The sequence below is a fragment of the Microcebus murinus genome, unplaced genomic scaffold (assembly GCF_040939455.1).
Source record: "Microcebus murinus isolate Inina unplaced genomic scaffold, M.murinus_Inina_mat1.0 scaf064_hap2_Mmur4.0, whole genome shotgun sequence".
NCBI lineage: Eukaryota > Metazoa > Chordata > Mammalia > Primates > Cheirogaleidae > Microcebus > Microcebus murinus.
This window is the reverse complement of record NW_027439010.1, coordinates 51,243-72,501: the sequence shown is the minus strand read 5'-3', so window position 1 is coordinate 72,501 and position 21,259 is coordinate 51,243. Positions and strand designations below refer to the sequence as shown.

The following is a 21,259-nucleotide window of genomic DNA, read 5'->3' as shown; positions in this document are numbered from 1 at the left end:
ACCCCACCCCACCCCACCCCACCCCACCCCACCCCACCCATGGGACACATCCCGAGAGACGCCCCTACACTCGCTCCCCTCCCCCATGCGCTGTGCCCCAGCCCTGGCCCTGGGGAATAGGCGGCAGCCCACGCACAGGGCGGGGGGCACAGCTGAAAGGGTTTGTGGGGGAGGGCGGCCCCTGGCTGGGGGCAAAGGTCGAGCGCCCCGCGCGCGCGTGCGCAGTCAGCAGCGGCGGCGCGCTGGGGGTGGGGGGCGGGTAGGTGAAGGAGGCGAGGCGAGGAGAGGAGGGGGGCTGGAAGGTCTCCACCTTGGCGGGTCCACCCGTGGAGGCCCATCTCGCGCGCGCGCGCACGCGTGTGTGTGTGTGTGTGTGTGTGTGTGTGTGTGTGTGTGTGTGTGTACAGCCCCCCACGCCGCCCCGCCCCTCTCCCCAGTCCCGCGGAGCCCGCCGGACCCGGCCGGCGAGGGGAAGCGCAGAGAGGCTCGGCTTCTTGAGCGGGGCAGGGGCGCCCTCCACCGTCTCCGGCCAAGCCGGCCTGAACGCGCCCGGTCTCGTCTGATCTCCGAAGCTAAGCAGGGTCGGGCCTGGTTAGTACTTGGATGGGAGACCGCCCGGGAATACCGGGTGCCGTAGGCTTTTGTTTTTTTTGTTTTTTGCCTCTTGTTCTGTCCCCTTTCTGGGAGCGCGGCGGCGGTCCGGGGGATCACCCCCACCCTCAGCGCCCGTCGCGGTGCCTGGCGCCCCAGCCCGCACCGTGGGGCCTCCTCTTGTCCCGAGCCGTGACACCGCCGCCACGCGGCAGCATGCGTGGCATCTGGACTGTCAGGTGTCAGACCAAAGGTCTGGTCTGTGGGAACCGACACGCTGGAGGAAACCTTGAGAGGCTGAGAGGGGAGGGAGTTCCAGGAGAATTCCAGGACGTCATTTTGAGCGAGTATGTGACCAGAACTCGTCCCGTTGCTTTTGGGGTTCTACGGGCTACACGTAGGAATCTTTGGTGGTGGCACTGGATGTTGGGGGATCCGGAGTCACACGCAGACCTGCTCCACAGGCCTCATTTTACTTTTCTTTTCGGATTCATTTTCTGAAAAGGTGTCTCTTATCTCTATGATTACATTTCCTTTTCTCTCTCTCTCCGAGCAGATCATGGGAGTCCACGTATTGAGGTGACATGTATTGCCCGTGCCCCCCTCCCCCCCGTTTTCTGATTCATTTATTTCTCATTTTCTCCCAGCGTATGGTGGGGGTACCAATGTTAAGGTCAGCTGCATCGCCCTGTCCCCGCCTCCCCCCTCGGGTCAGAGCTTCAAGTGCGCCCATGCCCCGGTTGGTGCGCACCCACCCCATTCCTAATGGATGTGCACGCCCATCCCCTCCCCACGCCCGCCCGACACCCACCCGATGAAGGCGATTCCTCTGTGTCCACTTAGGTGTCCATCGGTTCCTACCAATCTGCCGGCGAGCGCGCGCACGTGGCGCTCTTGTGTCCGTTCTTGGGACACTTGGCTTACTGGAACGGGTTCCAGCTCTGGCCGGGAGAACACGAGAGGTGCCCTCTCACCGCTGTTCCTCATAGCTGAACGGCACTCCGTGGTGTCCACGCGCCACATTTCATTAATGCACCCGTGGATCGATGGGCACTCGGGGCGCTTCCACATCTTTGCGATTGTGAATGGCGCCCTAACTGTAACCCTGACCCCTACCCAGCCCAGTCTCCTCTGCCCCAGCCTGAGGCGCTCCTCCCCCGCCAGGCCCGTCACTGTCCTGGTCCCCTGCCTGACCGGCTCCTTCCCGCCCGGCCTGTCACCGTCCTCTGCCCCTGCGTGACACGCTCCTCCCCGCCCGGCCCATCACCTTGGCCCCTGCCTGACTCGCTCCTCCCCACCTCGGGCTCCTCCGTCGCCTGGGCCTTCCAAGGGCTTGGTGTGGACGCTGCTTCCAGGAAGCCCTCCAGGAACCCGGCAGCAGGGCGGCCGCAGCAGTCTCGCGCGGGGCACGTGCCCCCACTGTGCCGCGGGGGCCCAGCCTGGTGTCTTCTCTGAGGCCCTGCGGCTGCCGCTCCCCGCGAGGGGAGAGCCGTGGAGGTGGGGACCGCCTCCTGGTGGGGACGTACACCCAGCTCTCCGCCGCGTCGGATTCCGGGGCTCTCTGTCCTGCCTGCCCGGAGGCCCAGCTGGCCTGCGGGTCCTTAGAGTGGCAGAAACGTCCTCAAGCTGATATTGCCAGTCAGGTGGGTGTCTGCACTTTTGTGCCGGGCACCCCGGGGAGGCCCAGGGGCTGGCTGGACAACGCGGCCTGCTGGGGGTCGGGGGTGCGCTTTGGAGGAGCAACCGATGCCCTTTGGACTTTGCTAGCAGCGTCTGAGGTGTCTCTGAGCCCTGCTCCATGTCGGGGAGAGGAGGAGGAGCAGGAGGAGGAGGAGGAGGAGGAGGAGGTGGCAGGGGCCGTGACCTACAGTCGTGTTCCCGGGGTGGCACGGCATGTGGCTTCTTCCACAGGCTGCTTGGCCTGGGCTCCCTGCACCTGGGCCTTTGGAGGACTGGCCCTGTTCTTGCCGACACTTCCTGCAGGGACCCAGAGCTGGGAGGTTGCATCTCCCAGACCTGGGTCGGGCAGAGCCCCAGCGGGCCATGCCCACAACCTCTCTCAGCACGGGTCCCCCAGAAGGCTTCTTTGGGACCAGGATTCTCTTGCGGGTGACTGTTTAAGGTCTGGCCCCTGGGTGGAGGGGCACCAGGAGTAGAGGAGCAGGAAGGGGAAGGGGGTGGCCAGGCGAGGGGACACTTTGAGGCCAAGTCCAAGCTTCAGCCTGATCCTCCTGGGAACCCCGGGGTGTACATCACACCTCCTGGTTGTCCTGCTCTGAGACCGGGACCCGGGCTTCGCATTTTCACAGCAGCCAGTCGTGGGCTGAGGACACCTGGGGCGTTGGGAACTCCCTGGCTTCTCCTTGGTTTAACATCTGAGCTGCTTGTGAATCGTGCTGCCACACACGCCCGAGTGCAGGTGTCTTCTGCACAGACTGCGGGCCTCGCTCTTCTGAATGCCGCTAGCTCGCCACCCACCCACGGGTGAACCTGGTCAGGGTACTTTCTCTAAGGAGCAGACTCTGACCCCGGCGGGCTACCGGTGTTTTCATTTGCTCCTTTCTTTCTTCCATTTCGGGAAAGGCTTCCTTACTGGGTTTGGAAATCTCCTGTGCCTTTCCTCGCCTATTCTGTCAGCTTTAAATTTCTCTTTCAGTTGCCACCCTCACAGATGTATTAGGAAACTCTTTTCGGAGCATTCATTAGTGAAATGACCCAGATGAAGCTCGAATCCAATAGCTCATCGCCGATTTTTAGCAAGTCCACACCCCGGGGTGGTTGGGGTCCAATCCACCCCGGGCCAGGCCCAGGCCCCTTGGACCGGGCCAGAGAAGGACACAGAGCAGGGTCCGGCCCCCACGGTAGCGGTGCCCGCAGTTCTCCAAGGGCTTGGGGGTTTTCCAGAGGGAGGAGACAGAGGGGATTGATTTCTTCAGAGCCCCCCAAACCACCCCACCCCACCCCACCCCACCCCACCCCACCCCACCCATGGGACACATCCCGAGAGACGCCCCTACACTCGCTCCCCTCCCCCATGCGCTGTGCCCCAGCCCTGGCCCTGGGGAATAGGCGGCAGCCCACGCACAGGGCGGGGGGCACAGCTGAAAGGGTTTGTGGGGGAGGGCGGCCCCTGGCTGGGGGCAAAGGTCGAGCGCCCCGCGCGCGCGTGCGCAGTCAGCAGCGGCGGCGCGCTGGGGGTGGGGGGCGGGTAGGTGAAGGAGGCGAGGCGAGGAGAGGAGGGGGGCTGGAAGGTCTCCACCTTGGCGGGTCCACCCGTGGAGGCCCATCTCGCGCGCGCGCGCACGCGTGTGTGTGTGTGTGTGTGTGGACAGCCCCCCACGCCGCCCCGCCCCTCTCCCCAGTCCCGCGGAGCCCGCCGGACCCGGCCGGCGAGGGGAAGCGCAGAGAGGCTCGGCTTCTTGAGCGGGGCAGGGGCGCCCTCCACCGTCTCCGGCCAAGCCGGCCTGAACGCGCCCGGTCTCGTCTGATCTCCGAAGCTAAGCAGGGTCGGGCCTGGTTAGTACTTGGATGGGAGACCGCCCGGGAATACCGGGTGCCGTAGGCTTTTGTTTTTTTTGTTTTTTGCCTCTTGTTCTGTCCCCTTTCTGGGAGCGCGGCGGCGGTCCGGGGGATCACCCCCACCCTCAGCGCCCGTCGCGGTGCCTGGCGCCCCAGCCCGCACCGTGGGGCCTCCTCTTGTCCCGAGCCGTGACACCGCCGCCACGCGGCAGCATGCGTGGCATCTGGACTGTCAGGTGTCAGACCAAAGGTCTGGTCTGTGGGAACCGACACGCTGGAGGAAACCTTGAGAGGCTGAGAGGGGAGGGAGTTCCAGGAGAATTCCAGGACGTCATTTTGAGCGAGTATGTGACCAGAACTCGTCCCGTTGCTTTTGGGGTTCTACGGGCTACACGTAGGAATCTTTGGTGGTGGCACTGGATGTTGGGGGATCCGGAGTCACACGCAGACCTGCTCCACAGGCCTCATTTTACTTTTCTTTTCGGATTCATTTTCTGAAAAGGTGTCTCTTATCTCTATGATTACATTTCCTTTTCTCTCTCTCTCCGAGCAGATCATGGGAGTCCACGTATTGAGGTGACATGTATTGCCCGTGCCCCCCTCCCCCCCGTTTTCTGATTCATTTATTTCTCATTTTCTCCCAGCGTATGGTGGGGGTACCAATGTTAAGGTCAGCTGCATCGCCCTGTCCCCGCCTCCCCCCTCGGGTCAGAGCTTCAAGTGCGCCCATGCCCCGGTTGGTGCGCACCCACCCCATTCCTAATGGATGTGCACGCCCATCCCCTCCCCACGCCCGCCCGACACCCACCCGATGAAGGCGATTCCTCTGTGTCCACTTAGGTGTCCATCGGTTCCTACCAATCTGCCGGCGAGCGCGCGCACGTGGCGCTCTTGTGTCCGTTCTTGGGACACTTGGCTTACTGGAACGGGTTCCAGCTCTGGCCGGGAGAACACGAGAGGTGCCCTCTCACCGCTGTTCCTCATAGCTGAACGGCACTCCGTGGTGTCCACGCGCCACATTTCATTAATGCACCCGTGGATCGATGGGCACTCGGGGCGCTTCCACATCTTTGCGATTGTGAATGGCGCCCTAACTGTAACCCTGACCCCTACCCAGCCCAGTCTCCTCTGCCCCAGCCTGAGGCGCTCCTCCCCCGCCAGGCCCGTCACTGTCCTGGTCCCCTGCCTGACCGGCTCCTTCCCGCCCGGCCTGTCACCGTCCTCTGCCCCTGCGTGACACGCTCCTCCCCGCCCGGCCCATCACCTTGGCCCCTGCCTGACTCGCTCCTCCCCACCTCGGGCTCCTCCGTCGCCTGGGCCTTCCAAGGGCTTGGTGTGGACGCTGCTTCCAGGAAGCCCTCCAGGAACCCGGCAGCAGGGCGGCCGCAGCAGTCTCGCGCGGGGCACGTGCCCCCACTGTGCCGCGGGGGCCCAGCCTGGTGTCTTCTCTGAGGCCCTGCGGCTGCCGCTCCCCGCGAGGGGAGAGCCGTGGAGGTGGGGACCGCCTCCTGGTGGGGACGTACACCCAGCTCTCCGCCGCGTCGGATTCCGGGGCTCTCTGTCCTGCCTGCCCGGAGGCCCAGCTGGCCTGCGGGTCCTTAGAGTGGCAGAAACGTCCTCAAGCTGATATTGCCAGTCAGGTGGGTGTCTGCACTTTTGTGCCGGGCACCCCGGGGAGGCCCAGGGGCTGGCTGGACAACGCGGCCTGCTGGGGGTCGGGGGTGCGCTTTGGAGGAGCAACCGATGCCCTTTGGACTTTGCTAGCAGCGTCTGAGGTGTCTCTGAGCCCTGCTCCATGTCGGGGAGAGGAGGAGGAGCAGGAGGAGGAGGAGGAGGAGGAGGAGGTGGCAGGGGCCGTGACCTACAGTCGTGTTCCCGGGGTGGCACGGCATGTGGCTTCTTCCACAGGCTGCTTGGCCTGGGCTCCCTGCACCTGGGCCTTTGGAGGACTGGCCCTGTTCTTGCCGACACTTCCTGCAGGGACCCAGAGCTGGGAGGTTGCATCTCCCAGACCTGGGTCGGGCAGAGCCCCAGCGGGCCATGCCCACAACCTCTCTCAGCACGGGTCCCCCAGAAGGCTTCTTTGGGACCAGGATTCTCTTGCGGGTGACTGTTTAAGGTCTGGCCCCTGGGTGGAGGGGCACCAGGAGTAGAGGAGCAGGAAGGGGAAGGGGGTGGCCAGGCGAGGGGACACTTTGAGGCCAAGTCCAAGCTTCAGCCTGATCCTCCTGGGAACCCCGGGGTGTACATCACACCTCCTGGTTGTCCTGCTCTGAGACCGGGACCCGGGCTTCGCATTTTCACAGCAGCCAGTCGTGGGCTGAGGACACCTGGGGCGTTGGGAACTCCCTGGCTTCTCCTTGGTTTAACATCTGAGCTGCTTGTGAATCGAGCCGCCACACACGCCCGAGTGCAGGTGTCTTCTGCACAGACTGTGGGCCTCGCTCTTCTGAATGCCGCTAGCTCGCCACCCACCCACGGGTGAACCTGGTCAGGGTACTTTCTCTAATGAGCAGACTCTGACCCCGGCGGGCTACCGGTGTTTTCATTTGCTCCTTTCTTTCTTCCATTTCGGGAAAGGCTTCCTTACTGGGTTTGGAAATCTCCTGTGCCTTTCCTCGCCTATTCTGTCAGCTTTAAATTTCTCTTTCAGTTGCCACCCTCACAGATGTATTAGGAAACTCTTTTCGGTGCATTCATTAGTGAAATGACCCAGATGAAGCTCGAATCCAATAGCTAATCGCCGATTTTTAGCAAGTCCACACCCCGGGGTGGTTGGGGTCCAATCCACCCCGGGCCAGGCCCAGGCCCCTTGGACCGGGCCAGAGAAGGACACAGAGCAGGGTCCGGCCCCCACGGTAGCGGTGCCCGCAGTTCTCCAAGGGCTTGGGGGTTTTCCAGAGGGAGGAGACAGAGGGGATTGATTTCTTCAGAGCCCCCCAAACCACCCCACCCCACCCCACCCCACCCCACCCCACCCATGGGACACATCCCGAGAGACGCCCCTACACTCGCTCCCCTCCCCCATGCGCTGTGCCCCAGCCCTGGCCCTGGGGAATAGGCGGCAGCCCACGCACAGGGCGGGGGGCACAGCTGAAAGGGTTTGTGGGGGAGGGCGGCCCCTGGCTGGGGGCAAAGGTCGAGCGCCCCGCGCGCGCGCGCGCGCGCGCGCGCGCGTGCGCAGTCAGCAGCGGCGGCGCGCTGGGGGTGGGGGGCGGGTAGGTGAAGGAGGCGAGGCGAGGAGAGGAGGGGGGCTGGAAGGTCTCCACCTTGGCGGGTCCACCCGTGGAGGCCCATCTCGCGCGCGCGCGCACGCGTGTGTGTGTGTGTGTGTGTGTGTGTGTGTGGACAGCCCCCCACGCCGCCCCGCCCCTCTCCCCAGTCCCGCGTTGCCCGCCGGACCCGGCCGGCGAGGGGAAGCGCAGAGAGGCTCGGCTTCTTGAGCGGGGCAGGGGCGCCCTCCACCGTCTCCGGCCAAGCCGGCCTGAACGCGCCCGGTCTCGTCTGATCTCCGAAGCTAAGCAGGGTCGGGCCTGGTTAGTACTTGGATGGGAGCCCGCCCGGGAATACCGGGTGCCGTAGGCTTTTGTTTTTTTTGTTTTTTGCCTCTTGTTCTGTCCCCTTTCTGGGAGCGCGGCGGCGGTCCGGGGGATCACCCCCACCCTCAGCGCCCGTCGCGGTGCCTGGCGCCCCAGCCCGCACCGTGGGGCCTCCTCTTGTCCCGAGCCGTGACACCGCCGCCACGCGGCAGCATGCGTGGCATCTGGACTGTCAGGTGTCAGACCAAAGGTCTGGTCTGTGGGAACCGACACGCTGGAGGAAACCTTGAGAGGCTGAGAGGGGAGGGAGTTCCAGGAGAATTCCAGGACGTCATTTTGAGCGAGTATGTGACCAGAACTCGTCCCGTTGCTTTTGGGGTTCTACGGGCTACACGTAGGAATCTTTGGTGGTGGCACTGGATGTTGGGGGATCCGGAGTCACACGCAGACCTGCTCCACAGGCCTCATTTTACTTTTCTTTTCGGATTCATTTTCTGAAAAGGTGTCTCTTATCTCTATGATTACATTTCCTTTTCTCTCTCTCTCCGAGCAGATCATGGGAGTCCACGTATTGAGGTGACATGTATTGCCCGTGCCCCCCTCCCCCCCGTTTTCTGATTCATTTATTTCTCATTTTCTCCCAGCGTATGGTGGGGGTACCAATGTTAAGGTCAGCTGCATCGCCCTGTCCCCGCCTCCCCCCTCGGGTCAGAGCTTCAAGTGCGCCCATGCCCCGGTTGGTGCGCACCCACCCCATTCCTAATGGATGTGCACGCCCATCCCCTCCCCACGCCCGCCCGACACCCACCCGATGAAGGCGATTCCTCTGTGTCCACTTAGGTGTCCATCGGTTCCTACCAATCTGCCGGCGAGCGCGCGCACGTGGCGCTCTTGTGTCCGTTCTTGGGACACTTGGCTTACTGGAACGGGTTCCAGCTCTGGCCGGGAGAACACGAGAGGTGCCCTCTCACCGCTGTTCCTCATAGCTGAACGGCACTCCGTGGTGTCCACGCGCCACATTTCATTAATGCACCCGTGGATCGATGGGCACTCGGGGCGCTTCCACATCTTTGCGATTGTGAATGGCGCCCTAACTGTAACCCTGACCCCTACCCAGCCCAGTCTCCTCTGCCCCAGCCTGAGGCGCTCCTCCCCCGCCAGGCCCGTCACTGTCCTGGTCCCCTGCCTGACCGGCTCCTTCCCGCCCGGCCTGTCACCGTCCTCTGCCCCTGCGTGACACGCTCCTCCCCGCCCGGCCCATCACCTTGGCCCCTGCCTGACTCGCTCCTCCCCACCTCGGGCTCCTCCGTCGCCTGGGCCTTCCAAGGGCTTGGTGTGGACGCTGCTTCCAGGAAGCCCTCCAGGAACCCGGCAGCAGGGCGGCCGCAGCAGTCTCGCGCGGGGCACGTGCCCCCACTGTGCCGCGGGGGCCCAGCCTGGTGTCTTCTCTGAGGCCCTGCGGCTGCCGCTCCCCGCGAGGGGAGAGCCGTGGAGGTGGGGACCGCCTCCTGGTGGGGACGTACACCCAGCTCTCCGCCGCGTCGGATTCCGGGGCTCTCTGTCCTGCCTGCCCGGAGGCCCAGCTGGCCTGCGGGTCCTTAGAGTGGCAGAAACGTCCTCAAGCTGATATTGCCAGTCAGGTGGGTGTCTGCACTTTTGTGCCGGGCACCCCGGGGAGGCCCAGGGGCTGGCTGGACAACGCGGCCTGCTGGGGGTCGGGGGTGCGCTTTGGAGGAGCAACCGATGCCCTTTGGACTTTGCTAGCAGCGTCTGAGGTGTCTCTGAGCCCTGCTCCATGTCGGGGAGAGGAGGAGGAGCAGGAGGAGGAGGAGGAGGAGGAGGAGGTGGCAGGGGCCGTGACCTACAGTCGTGTTCCCGGGGTGGCACGGCATGTGGCTTCTTCCACAGGCTGCTTGGCCTGGGCTCCCTGCACCTGGGCCTTTGGAGGACTGGCCCTGTTCTTGCCGACACTTCCTGCAGGGACCCAGAGCTGGGAGGTTGCATCTCCCAGACCTGGGTCGGGCAGAGCCCCAGCGGGCCATGCCCACAACCTCTCTCAGCACGGGTCCCCCAGAAGGCTTCTTTGGGACCAGGATTCTCTTGCGGGTGACTGTTTAAGGTCTGGCCCCTGGGTGGAGGGGCACCAGGAGTAGAGGAGCAGGAAGGGGAAGGGGGTGGCCAGGCGAGGGGACACTTTGAGGCCAAGTCCAAGCTTCAGCCTGATCCTCCTGGGAACCCCGGGGTGTACATCACACCTCCTGGTTGTCCTGCTCTGAGACCGGGACCCGGGCTTCGCATTTTCACAGCAGCCAGTCGTGGGCTGAGGACACCTGGGGCGTTGGGAACTCCCTGGCTTCTCCTTGGTTTAACATCTGAGCTGCTTGTGAATCGTGCCGCCACACACGCCCGAGTGCAGGTGTCTTCTGCACAGACTGCGGGCCTCGCTCTTCTGAATGCCGCTAGCTCGCCACCCACCCACGGGTGAACCTGGTCAGGGTACTTTCTCTAAGGAGCAGACTCTGACCCCGGCGGGCTACCGGTGTTTTCATTTGCTCCTTTCTTTCTTCCATTTCGGGAAAGGCTTCCTTACTGGGTTTGGAAATCTCCTGTGCCTTTCCTCGCCTATTCTGTCAGCTTTAAATTTCTCTTTCAGTTGCCACCCTCACAGATGTATTAGGAAACTCTTTTCGGAGCATTCATTAGTGAAATGACCCAGATGAAGCTCGAATCCAATAGCTCATCGCCGATTTTTAGCAAGTCCACACCCCGGGGTGGTTGGGGTCCAATCCACCCCGGGCCAGGCCCAGGCCCCTTGGACCGGGCCAGAGAAGGACACAGAGCAGGGTCCGGCCCCCACGGTAGCGGTGCCCGCAGTTCTCCAAGGGCTTGGGGGTTTTCCAGAGGGAGGAGACAGAGGGGATTGATTTCTTCAGAGCCCCCCAAACCACCCCACCCCACCCCACCCCACCCCACCCCACCCCACCCATGGGACACATCCCGAGAGACGCCCCTACACTCGCTCCCCTCCCCCATGCGCTGTGCCCCAGCCCTGGCCCTGGGGAATAGGCGGCAGCCCACGCACAGGGCGGGGGGCACAGCTGAAAGGGTTTGTGGGGGAGGGCGGCCCCTGGCTGGGGGCAAAGGTCGAGCGCCCCGCGCGCGCGTGCGCAGTCAGCAGCGGCGGCGCGCTGGGGGTGGGGGGCGGGTAGGTGAAGGAGGCGAGGCGAGGAGAGGAGGGGGGCTGGAAGGTCTCCACCTTGGCGGGTCCACCCGTGGAGGCCCATCTCGCGCGCGCGCGCACGCGTGTGTGTGTGTGTGTGTGTGTGTGTGTGTGTGTGTGTGTGTGTACAGCCCCCCACGCCGCCCCGCCCCTCTCCCCAGTCCCGCGGAGCCCGCCGGACCCGGCCGGCGAGGGGAAGCGCAGAGAGGCTCGGCTTCTTGAGCGGGGCAGGGGCGCCCTCCACCGTCTCCGGCCAAGCCGGCCTGAACGCGCCCGGTCTCGTCTGATCTCCGAAGCTAAGCAGGGTCGGGCCTGGTTAGTACTTGGATGGGAGACCGCCCGGGAATACCGGGTGCCGTAGGCTTTTGTTTTTTTTGTTTTTTGCCTCTTGTTCTGTCCCCTTTCTGGGAGCGCGGCGGCGGTCCGGGGGATCACCCCCACCCTCAGCGCCCGTCGCGGTGCCTGGCGCCCCAGCCCGCACCGTGGGGCCTCCTCTTGTCCCGAGCCGTGACACCGCCGCCACGCGGCAGCATGCGTGGCATCTGGACTGTCAGGTGTCAGACCAAAGGTCTGGTCTGTGGGAACCGACACGCTGGAGGAAACCTTGAGAGGCTGAGAGGGGAGGGAGTTCCAGGAGAATTCCAGGACGTCATTTTGAGCGAGTATGTGACCAGAACTCGTCCCGTTGCTTTTGGGGTTCTACGGGCTACACGTAGGAATCTTTGGTGGTGGCACTGGATGTTGGGGGATCCGGAGTCACACGCAGACCTGCTCCACAGGCCTCATTTTACTTTTCTTTTCGGATTCATTTTCTGAAAAGGTGTCTCTTATCTCTATGATTACATTTCCTTTTCTCTCTCTCTCCGAGCAGATCATGGGAGTCCACGTATTGAGGTGACATGTATTGCCCGTGCCCCCCTCCCCCCCGTTTTCTGATTCATTTATTTCTCATTTTCTCCCAGCGTATGGTGGGGGTACCAATGTTAAGGTCAGCTGCATCGCCCTGTCCCCGCCTCCCCCCTCGGGTCAGAGCTTCAAGTGCGCCCATGCCCCGGTTGGTGCGCACCCACCCCATTCCTAATGGATGTGCACGCCCATCCCCTCCCCACGCCCGCCCGACACCCACCCGATGAAGGCGATTCCTCTGTGTCCACTTAGGTGTCCATCGGTTCCTACCAATCTGCCGGCGAGCGCGCGCACGTGGCGCTCTTGTGTCCGTTCTTGGGACACTTGGCTTACTGGAACGGGTTCCAGCTCTGGCCGGGAGAACACGAGAGGTGCCCTCTCACCGCTGTTCCTCATAGCTGAACGGCACTCCGTGGTGTCCACGCGCCACATTTCATTAATGCACCCGTGGATCGATGGGCACTCGGGGCGCTTCCACATCTTTGCGATTGTGAATGGCGCCCTAACTGTAACCCTGACCCCTACCCAGCCCAGTCTCCTCTGCCCCAGCCTGAGGCGCTCCTCCCCCGCCAGGCCCGTCACTGTCCTGGTCCCCTGCCTGACCGGCTCCTTCCCGCCCGGCCTGTCACCGTCCTCTGCCCCTGCGTGACACGCTCCTCCCCGCCCGGCCCATCACCTTGGCCCCTGCCTGACTCGCTCCTCCCCACCTCGGGCTCCTCCGTCGCCTGGGCCTTCCAAGGGCTTGGTGTGGACGCTGCTTCCAGGAAGCCCTCCAGGAACCCGGCAGCAGGGCGGCCGCAGCAGTCTCGCGCGGGGCACGTGCCCCCACTGTGCCGCGGGGGCCCAGCCTGGTGTCTTCTCTGAGGCCCTGCGGCTGCCGCTCCCCGCGAGGGGAGAGCCGTGGAGGTGGGGACCGCCTCCTGGTGGGGACGTACACCCAGCTCTCCGCCGCGTCGGATTCCGGGGCTCTCTGTCCTGCCTGCCCGGAGGCCCAGCTGGCCTGCGGGTCCTTAGAGTGGCAGAAACGTCCTCAAGCTGATATTGCCAGTCAGGTGGGTGTCTGCACTTTTGTGCCGGGCACCCCGGGGAGGCCCAGGGGCTGGCTGGACAACGCGGCCTGCTGGGGGTCGGGGGTGCGCTTTGGAGGAGCAACCGATGCCCTTTGGACTTTGCTAGCAGCGTCTGAGGTGTCTCTGAGCCCTGCTCCATGTCGGGGAGAGGAGGAGGAGCAGGAGGAGGAGGAGGAGGAGGAGGAGGTGGCAGGGGCCGTGACCTACAGTCGTGTTCCCGGGGTGGCACGGCATGTGGCTTCTTCCACAGGCTGCTTGGCCTGGGCTCCCTGCACCTGGGCCTTTGGAGGACTGGCCCTGTTCTTGCCGACACTTCCTGCAGGGACCCAGAGCTGGGAGGTTGCATCTCCCAGACCTGGGTCGGGCAGAGCCCCAGCGGGCCATGCCCACAACCTCTCTCAGCACGGGTCCCCCAGAAGGCTTCTTTGGGACCAGGATTCTCTTGCGGGTGACTGTTTAAGGTCTGGCCCCTGGGTGGAGGGGCACCAGGAGTAGAGGAGCAGGAAGGGGAAGGGGGTGGCCAGGCGAGGGGACACTTTGAGGCCAAGTCCAAGCTTCAGCCTGATCCTCCTGGGAACCCCGGGGTGTACATCACACCTCCTGGTTGTCCTGCTCTGAGACCGGGACCCGGGCTTCGCATTTTCACAGCAGCCAGTCGTGGGCTGAGGACACCTGGGGCGTTGGGAACTCCCTGGCTTCTCCTTGGTTTAACATCTGAGCTGCTTGTGAATCGTGCCGCCACACACGCCCGAGTGCAGGTGTCTTCTGCACAGACTGCGGGCCTCGCTCTTCTGAATGCCGCTAGCTCGCCACCCACCCACGGGTGAACCTGGTCAGGGTACTTTCTCTAAGGAGCAGACTCTGACCCCGGCGGGCTACCGGTGTTTTCATTTGCTCCTTTCTTTCTTCCATTTCGGGAAAGGCTTCCTTACTGGGTTTGGAAATCTCCTGTGCCTTTCCTCGCCTATTCTGTCAGCTTTAAATTTCTCTTTCAGTTGCCACCCTCACAGATGTATTAGGAAACTCTTTTCGGAGCATTCATTAGTGAAATGACCCAGATGAAGCTCGAATCCAATAGCTCATCGCCGATTTTTAGCAAGTCCACACCCCGGGGTGGTTGGGGTCCAATCCACCCCGGGCCAGGCCCAGGCCCCTTGGACCGGGCCAGAGAAGGACACAGAGCAGGGTCCGGCCCCCACGGTAGCGGTGCCCGCAGTTCTCCAAGGGCTTGGGGGTTTTCCAGAGGGAGGAGACAGAGGGGATTGATTTCTTCAGAGCCCCCCAAACCACCCCACCCCACCCCACCCCACCCCACCCCACCCCACCCATGGGACACATCCCGAGAGACGCCCCTACACTCGCTCCCCTCCCCCATGCGCTGTGCCCCAGCCCTGGCCCTGGGGAATAGGCGGCAGCCCACGCACAGGGCGGGGGGCACAGCTGAAAGGGTTTGTGGGGGAGGGCGGCCCCTGGCTGGGGGCAAAGGTCGAGCGCCCCGCGCGCGCGTGCGCAGTCAGCAGCGGCGGCGCGCTGGGGGTGGGGGGCGGGTAGGTGAAGGAGGCGAGGCGAGGAGAGGAGGGGGGCTGGAAGGTCTCCACCTTGGCGGGTCCACCCGTGGAGGCCCATCTCGCGCGCGCGCGCACGCGTGTGTGTGTGTGTGTGTGTGTGTGTGTGTGTGTGTGTGTGTGTGTACAGCCCCCCACGCCGCCCCGCCCCTCTCCCCAGTCCCGCGGAGCCCGCCGGACCCGGCCGGCGAGGGGAAGCGCAGAGAGGCTCGGCTTCTTGAGCGGGGCAGGGGCGCCCTCCACCGTCTCCGGCCAAGCCGGCCTGAACGCGCCCGGTCTCGTCTGATCTCCGAAGCTAAGCAGGGTCGGGCCTGGTTAGTACTTGGATGGGAGACCGCCCGGGAATACCGGGTGCCGTAGGCTTTTGTTTTTTTTGTTTTTTGCCTCTTGTTCTGTCCCCTTTCTGGGAGCGCGGCGGCGGTCCGGGGGATCACCCCCACCCTCAGCGCCCGTCGCGGTGCCTGGCGCCCCAGCCCGCACCGTGGGGCCTCCTCTTGTCCCGAGCCGTGACACCGCCGCCACGCGGCAGCATGCGTGGCATCTGGACTGTCAGGTGTCAGACCAAAGGTCTGGTCTGTGGGAACCGACACGCTGGAGGAAACCTTGAGAGGCTGAGAGGGGAGGGAGTTCCAGGAGAATTCCAGGACGTCATTTTGAGCGAGTATGTGACCAGAACTCGTCCCGTTGCTTTTGGGGTTCTACGGGCTACACGTAGGAATCTTTGGTGGTGGCACTGGATGTTGGGGGATCCGGAGTCACACGCAGACCTGCTCCACAGGCCTCATTTTACTTTTCTTTTCGGATTCATTTTCTGAAAAGGTGTCTCTTATCTCTATGATTACATTTCCTTTTCTCTCTCTCTCCGAGCAGATCATGGGAGTCCACGTATTGAGGTGACATGTATTGCCCGTGCCCCCCTCCCCCCCGTTTTCTGATTCATTTATTTCTCATTTTCTCCCAGCGTATGGTGGGGGTACCAATGTTAAGGTCAGCTGCATCGCCCTGTCCCCGCCTCCCCCCTCGGGTCAGAGCTTCAAGTGCGCCCATGCCCCGGTTGGTGCGCACCCACCCCATTCCTAATGGATGTGCACGCCCATCCCCTCCCCACGCCCGCCCGACACCCACCCGATGAAGGCGATTCCTCTGTGTCCACTTAGGTGTCCATCGGTTCCTACCAATCTGCCGGCGAGCGCGCGCACGTGGCGCTCTTGTGTCCGTTCTTGGGACACTTGGCTTACTGGAACGGGTTCCAGCTCTGGCCGGGAGAACACGAGAGGTGCCCTCTCACCGCTGTTCCTCATAGCTGAACGGCACTCCGTGGTGTCCACGCGCCACATTTCATTAATGCACCCGTGGATCGATGGGCACTCGGGGCGCTTCCACATCTTTGCGATTGTGAATGGCGCCCTAACTGTAACCCTGACCCCTACCCAGCCCAGTCTCCTCTGCCCCAGCCTGAGGCGCTCCTCCCCCGCCAGGCCCGTCACTGTCCTGGTCCCCTGCCTGACCGGCTCCTTCCCGCCCGGCCTGTCACCGTCCTCTGCCCCTGCGTGACACGCTCCTCCCCGCCCGGCCCATCACCTTGGCCCCTGCCTGACTCGCTCCTCCCCACCTCGGGCTCCTCCGTCGCCTGGGCCTTCCAAGGGCTTGGTGTGGACGCTGCTTCCAGGAAGCCCTCCAGGAACCCGGCAGCAGGGCGGCCGCAGCAGTCTCGCGCGGGGCACGTGCCCCCACTGTGCCGCGGGGGCCCAGCCTGGTGTCTTCTCTGAGGCCCTGCGGCTGCCGCTCCCCGCGAGGGGAGAGCCGTGGAGGTGGGGACCGCCTCCTGGTGGGGACGTACACCCAGCTCTCCGCCGCGTCGGATTCCGGGGCTCTCTGTCCTGCCTGCCCGGAGGCCCAGCTGGCCTGCGGGTCCTTAGAGTGGCAGAAACGTCCTCAAGCTGATATTGCCAGTCAGGTGGGTGTCTGCACTTTTGTGCCGGGCACCCCGGGGAGGCCCAGGGGCTGGCTGGACAACGCGGCCTGCTGGGGGTCGGGGGTGCGCTTTGGAGGAGCAACCGATGCCCTTTGGACTTTGCTAGCAGCGTCTGAGGTGTCTCTGAGCCCTGCTCCATGTCGGGGAGAGGAGGAGGAGCAGGAGGAGGAGGAGGAGGAGGAGGAGGTGGCAGGGGCCGTGACCTACAGTCGTGTTCCCGGGGTGGCACGGCATGTGGCTTCTTCCACAGGCTGCTTGGCCTGGGCTCCCTGCACCTGGGCCTTTGGAGGACTGGCCCTGTTCTTGCCGACACTTCCTGCAGGGACCCAGAGCTGGGAGGTTGCATCTCCCAGACCTGGGTCGGGCAGAGCCCCAGCGGGCCATGCCCACAACCTCTCTCAGCACGGGTCCCCCAGAAGGCTTCTTTGGGACCAGGATTCTCTTGCGGGTGACTGTTTAAGGTCTGGCCCCTGGGTGGAGGGGCACCAGGAGTAGAGGAGCAGGAAGGGGAAGGGGGTGGCCAGGCGAGGGGACACTTTGAGGCCAAGTCCAAGCTTCAGCCTGATCCTCCTGGGAACCCCGGGGTGTACATCACACCTCCTGGTTGTCCTGCTCTGAGACCGGGACCCGGGCTTCGCATTTTCACAGCAGCCAGTCGTGGGCTGAGGACACCTGGGGCGTTGGGAACTCCCTGGCTTCTCCTTGGTTTAACATCTGAGCTGCTTGTGAATCGTGCCGCCACACACGCCCGAGTGCAGGTGTCTTCTGCACAGACTGCGGGCCTCGCTCTTCTGAATGCCGCTAGCTCGCCACCCACCCACGGGTGAACCTGGTCAGGGTACTTTCTCTAAGGAGCAGACTCTGACCCCGGCGGGCTACCGGTGTTTTCATTTGCTCCTTTCTTTCTTCCATTTCGGGAAAGGCTTCCTTACTGGGTTTGGAAATCTCCTGTGCCTTTCCTCGCCTATTCTGTCAGCTTTAAATTTCTCTTTCAGTTGCCACCCTCACAGATGTATTAGGAAACTCTTTTCGGAGCATTCATTAGTGAAATGACCCAGATGAAGCTCGAATCCAATAGCTCATCGCCGATTTTTAGCAAGTCCACACCCCGGGGTGGTTGGGGTCCAATCCACCCCGGGCCAGGCCCAGGCCCCTTGGACCGGGCCAGAGAAGGACACAGAGCAGGGTCCGGCCCCCACGGTAGCGGTGCCCGCAGTTCTCCAAGGGCTTGGGGGTTTTCCAGAGGGAGGAGACAGAGGGGATTGATTTCTTCAGAGCCCCCCAAACCACCCCACCCCACCCCACCCCACCCCACCCCACCCCACCCATGGGACACATCCCGAGAGACGCCCCTACACTCGCTCCCCTCCCCCATGCGCTGTGCCCCAGCCCTGGCCCTGGGGAATAGGCGGCAGCCCACGCACAGGGCGGGGGGCACAGCTGAAAGGGTTTGTGGGGGAGGGCGGCCCCTGGCTGGGGGCAAAGGTCGAGCGCCCCGCGCGCGCGTGCGCAGTCAGCAGCGGCGGCGCGCTGGGGGTGGGGGGCGGGTAGGTGAAGGAGGCGAGGCGAGGAGAGGAGGGGGGCTGGAAGGTCTCCACCTTGGCGGGTCCACCCGTGGAGGCCCATCTCGCGCGCGCGCGCACGCGTGTGTGTGTGTGTGTGTGTGGACAGCCCCCCACGCCGCCCCGCCCCTCTCCCCAGTCCCGCGGAGCCCGCCGGACCCGGCCGGCGAGGGGAAGCGCAGAGAGGCTCGGCTTCTTGAGCGGGGCAGGGGCGCCCTCCACCGTCTCCGGCCAAGCCGGCCTGAACGCGCCCGGTCTCGTCTGATCTCCGAAGCTAAGCAGGGTCGGGCCTGGTTAGTACTTGGATGGGAGACCGCCCGGGAATACCGGGTGCCGTAGGCTTTTGTTTTTTTTGTTTTTTGCCTCTTGTTCTGTCCCCTTTCTGGGAGCGCGGCGGCGGTCCGGGGGATCACCCCCACCCTCAGCGCCCGTCGCGGTGCCTGGCGCCCCAGCCCGCACCGTGGGGCCTCCTCTTGTCCCGAGCCGTGACACCGCCGCCACGCGGCAGCATGCGTGGCATCTGGACTGTCAGGTGTCAGACCAAAGGTCTGGTCTGTGGGAACCGACACGCTGGAGGAAACCTTGAGAGGCTGAGAGGGGAGGGAGTTCCAGGAGAATTCCAGGACGTCATTTTGAGCGAGTATGTGACCAGAACTCGTCCCGTTGCTTTTGGGGTTCTACGGGCTACACGTAGGAATCTTTGGTGGTGGCACTGGATGTTGGGGGATCCGGAGTCACACGCAGACCTGCTCCACAGGCCTCATTTTACTTTTCTTTTCGGATTCATTTTCTGAAAAGGTGTCTCTTATCTCTATGATTACATTTCCTTTTCTCTCTCTCTCCGAGCAGATCATGGGAGTCCACGTATTGAGGTGACATGTATTGCCCGTGCCCCCCTCCCCCCCGTTTTCTGATTCATTTATTTCTCATTTTCTCCCAGCGTATGGTGGGGGTACCAATGTTAAGGTCAGCTGCATCGCCCTGTCCCCGCCTCCCCCCTCGGGTCAGAGCTTCAAGTGCGCCCATGCCCCGGTTGGTGCGCACCCACCCCATTCCTAATGGATGTGCACGCCCATCCCCTCCCCACGCCCGCCCGACACCCACCCGATGAAGGCGATTCCTCTGTGTCCACTTAGGTGTCCATCGGTTCCTACCAATCTGCCGGCGAGCGCGCGCACGTGGCGCTCTTGTGTCCGTTCTTGGGACACTTGGCTTACTGGAACGGGTTCCAGCTCTGGCCGGGAGAACACGAGAGGTGCCCTCTCACCGCTGTTCCTCATAGCTGAACGGCACTCCGTGGTGTCCACGCGCCACATTTCATTAATGCACCCGTGGATCGATGGGCACTCGGGGCGCTTCCACATCTTTGCGATTGTGAATGGCGCCCTAACTGTAACCCTGACCCCTACCCAGCCCAGTCTCCTCTGCCCCAGCCTGAGGCGCTCCTCCCCCGCCAGGCCCGTCACTGTCCTGGTCCCCTGCCTGACCGGCTCCTTCCCGCCCGGCCTGTCACCGTCCTCTGCCCCTGCGTGACACGCTCCTCCCCGCCCGGCCCATCACCTTGGCCCCTGCCTGACTCGCTCCTCCCCACCTCGGGCTCCTCCGTCGCCTGGGCCTTCCAAGGGCTTGGTGTGGACGCTGCTTCCAGGAAGCCCTCCAGGAACCCGGCAGCAGGGCGGCCGCAGCAGTCTCGCGCGGGGCACGTGCCCCCACTGTGCCGCGGGGGCCCAGCCTGGTGTCTTCTCTGAGGCCCTGCGGCTGCCGCTCCCCGCGAGGGGAGAGCCGTGGAGGTGGGGACCGCCTCCTGGTGGGGACGTACACCCAGCTCTCCGCCGCGTCGGATTCCGGGGCTCTCTGTCCTGCCTGCCCGGAGGCCCAGCTGGCCTGCGGGTCCTTAGAGTGGCAGAAACGTCCTCAAGCTGATATTGCCAGTCAGGTGGGTGTCTGCACTTTTGTGCCGGGCACCCCGGGGAGGCCCAGGGGCTGGCTGGACAACGCGGCCTGCTGGGGGTCGGGGGTGCGCTTTGGAGGAGCAACCGATGCCCTTTGGACTTTGCTAGCAGCGTCTGAGGTGTCTCTGAGCCCTGCTCCATGTCGGGGAGAGGAGGAGGAGCAGGAGGAGGAGGAGGAGGAGGAGGAGGTGGCAGGGGCCGTGACCTACAGTCGTGTTCCCGGGGTGGCACGGCATGTGGCTTCTTCCACAGGCTGCTTGGCCTGGGCTCCCTGCACCTGGGCCTTTGGAGGACTGGCCCTGTTCTTGCCGACACTTCCTGCAGGGACCCAGAGCTGGGAGGTTGCATCTCCCAGACCTGGGTCGGGCAGAGCCCCAGCGGGCCATGCCCACAACCTCTCTCAGCACGGGTCCCCCAGAAGGCTTCTTTGGGACCAGGATTCTCTTGCGGGTGACTGTTTAAGGTCTGGCCCCTGGGTGGAGGGGCACCAGGAGTAGAGGAGCAGGAAGGGGAAGGGGGTGGCCAGGCGAGGGGACACTTTGAGGCCAAGTCCAAGCTTCAGCCTGATCCTCCTGGGAACCCCGGGGTGTACATCACACCTCCTGGTTGTCCTGCTCTGAGACCGGGACCCGGGCTTCGCATTTTCACAGCAGCCAGTCGTGGGCTGAGGACACCTGGGGCGTTGGGAACTCCCTGGCTTCTCCTTGGTTTAACATCTGAGCTGCTTGTGAATCGAGCCGCCACACACGCCCGAGTGCAGGTGTCTTCTGCACAGACTGTGGGCCTCGCTCTTCTGAATGCCGCTAGCTCGCCACCCACCCACGGGTGAACCTGGTCAGGGTACTTTCTCTAATGAGCAGACTCTGACCCCGGCGGGCTACCGGTGTTTTCATTTGCTCCTTTCTTTCTTCCATTTCGGGAAAGGCTTCCTTACTGGGTTTGGAAATCTCCTGTGCCTTTCCTCGCCTATTCTGTCAGCTTTAAATTTCTCTTTCAGTTGCCACCCTCACAGATGTATTAGGAAACTCTTTTCGGTGCATTCATTAGTGAAATGACCCAGATGAAGCTCGAATCCAATAGCTAATCGCCGATTTTTAGCAAGTCCACACCCCGGGGTGGTTGGGGTCCAATCCACCCCGGGCCAGGCCCAGGCCCCTTGGACCGGGCCAGAGAAGGACACAGAGCAGGGTCCGGCCCCCACGGTAGCGGTGCCCGCAGTTCTCCAAGGGCTTGGGGGTTTTCCAGAGGGAGGAGACAGAGGGGATTGATTTCTTCAGAGCCCCCCAAACCACCCCACCCCACCCCACCCCACCCCACCCCACCCATGGGACACATCCCGAGAGACGCCCCTACACTCGCT

The 21,259-nt window shown here is 63.7% G+C and overlaps 6 pseudogenes; all 6 read left to right on the top strand.

Annotated features, from left to right (window-relative positions):
• Positions 1 to 521: 521 nt before the first annotated feature.
• Positions 522 to 640, top strand: LOC142869223 (uncharacterized; annotated as a pseudogene).
• A 3,397-nt stretch (positions 641 to 4,037) lies between these two features.
• On the top strand, positions 4,038 to 4,156 carry LOC142869222 (uncharacterized; annotated as a pseudogene).
• Positions 4,157 to 7,576: 3,420 nt separating this feature from the next.
• Positions 7,577 to 7,695, top strand: LOC142869229 (uncharacterized; annotated as a pseudogene).
• A 3,419-nt stretch (positions 7,696 to 11,114) lies between these two features.
• LOC142869221 (uncharacterized) lies at positions 11,115 to 11,233 on the top strand (annotated as a pseudogene).
• Positions 11,234 to 14,654: 3,421 nt separating this feature from the next.
• On the top strand, positions 14,655 to 14,773 carry LOC142869220 (uncharacterized; annotated as a pseudogene).
• Positions 14,774 to 18,170: 3,397 nt separating this feature from the next.
• Positions 18,171 to 18,289, top strand: LOC142869219 (uncharacterized; annotated as a pseudogene).
• The last annotated feature ends 2,970 nt before the right edge of the window (positions 18,290 to 21,259 follow it).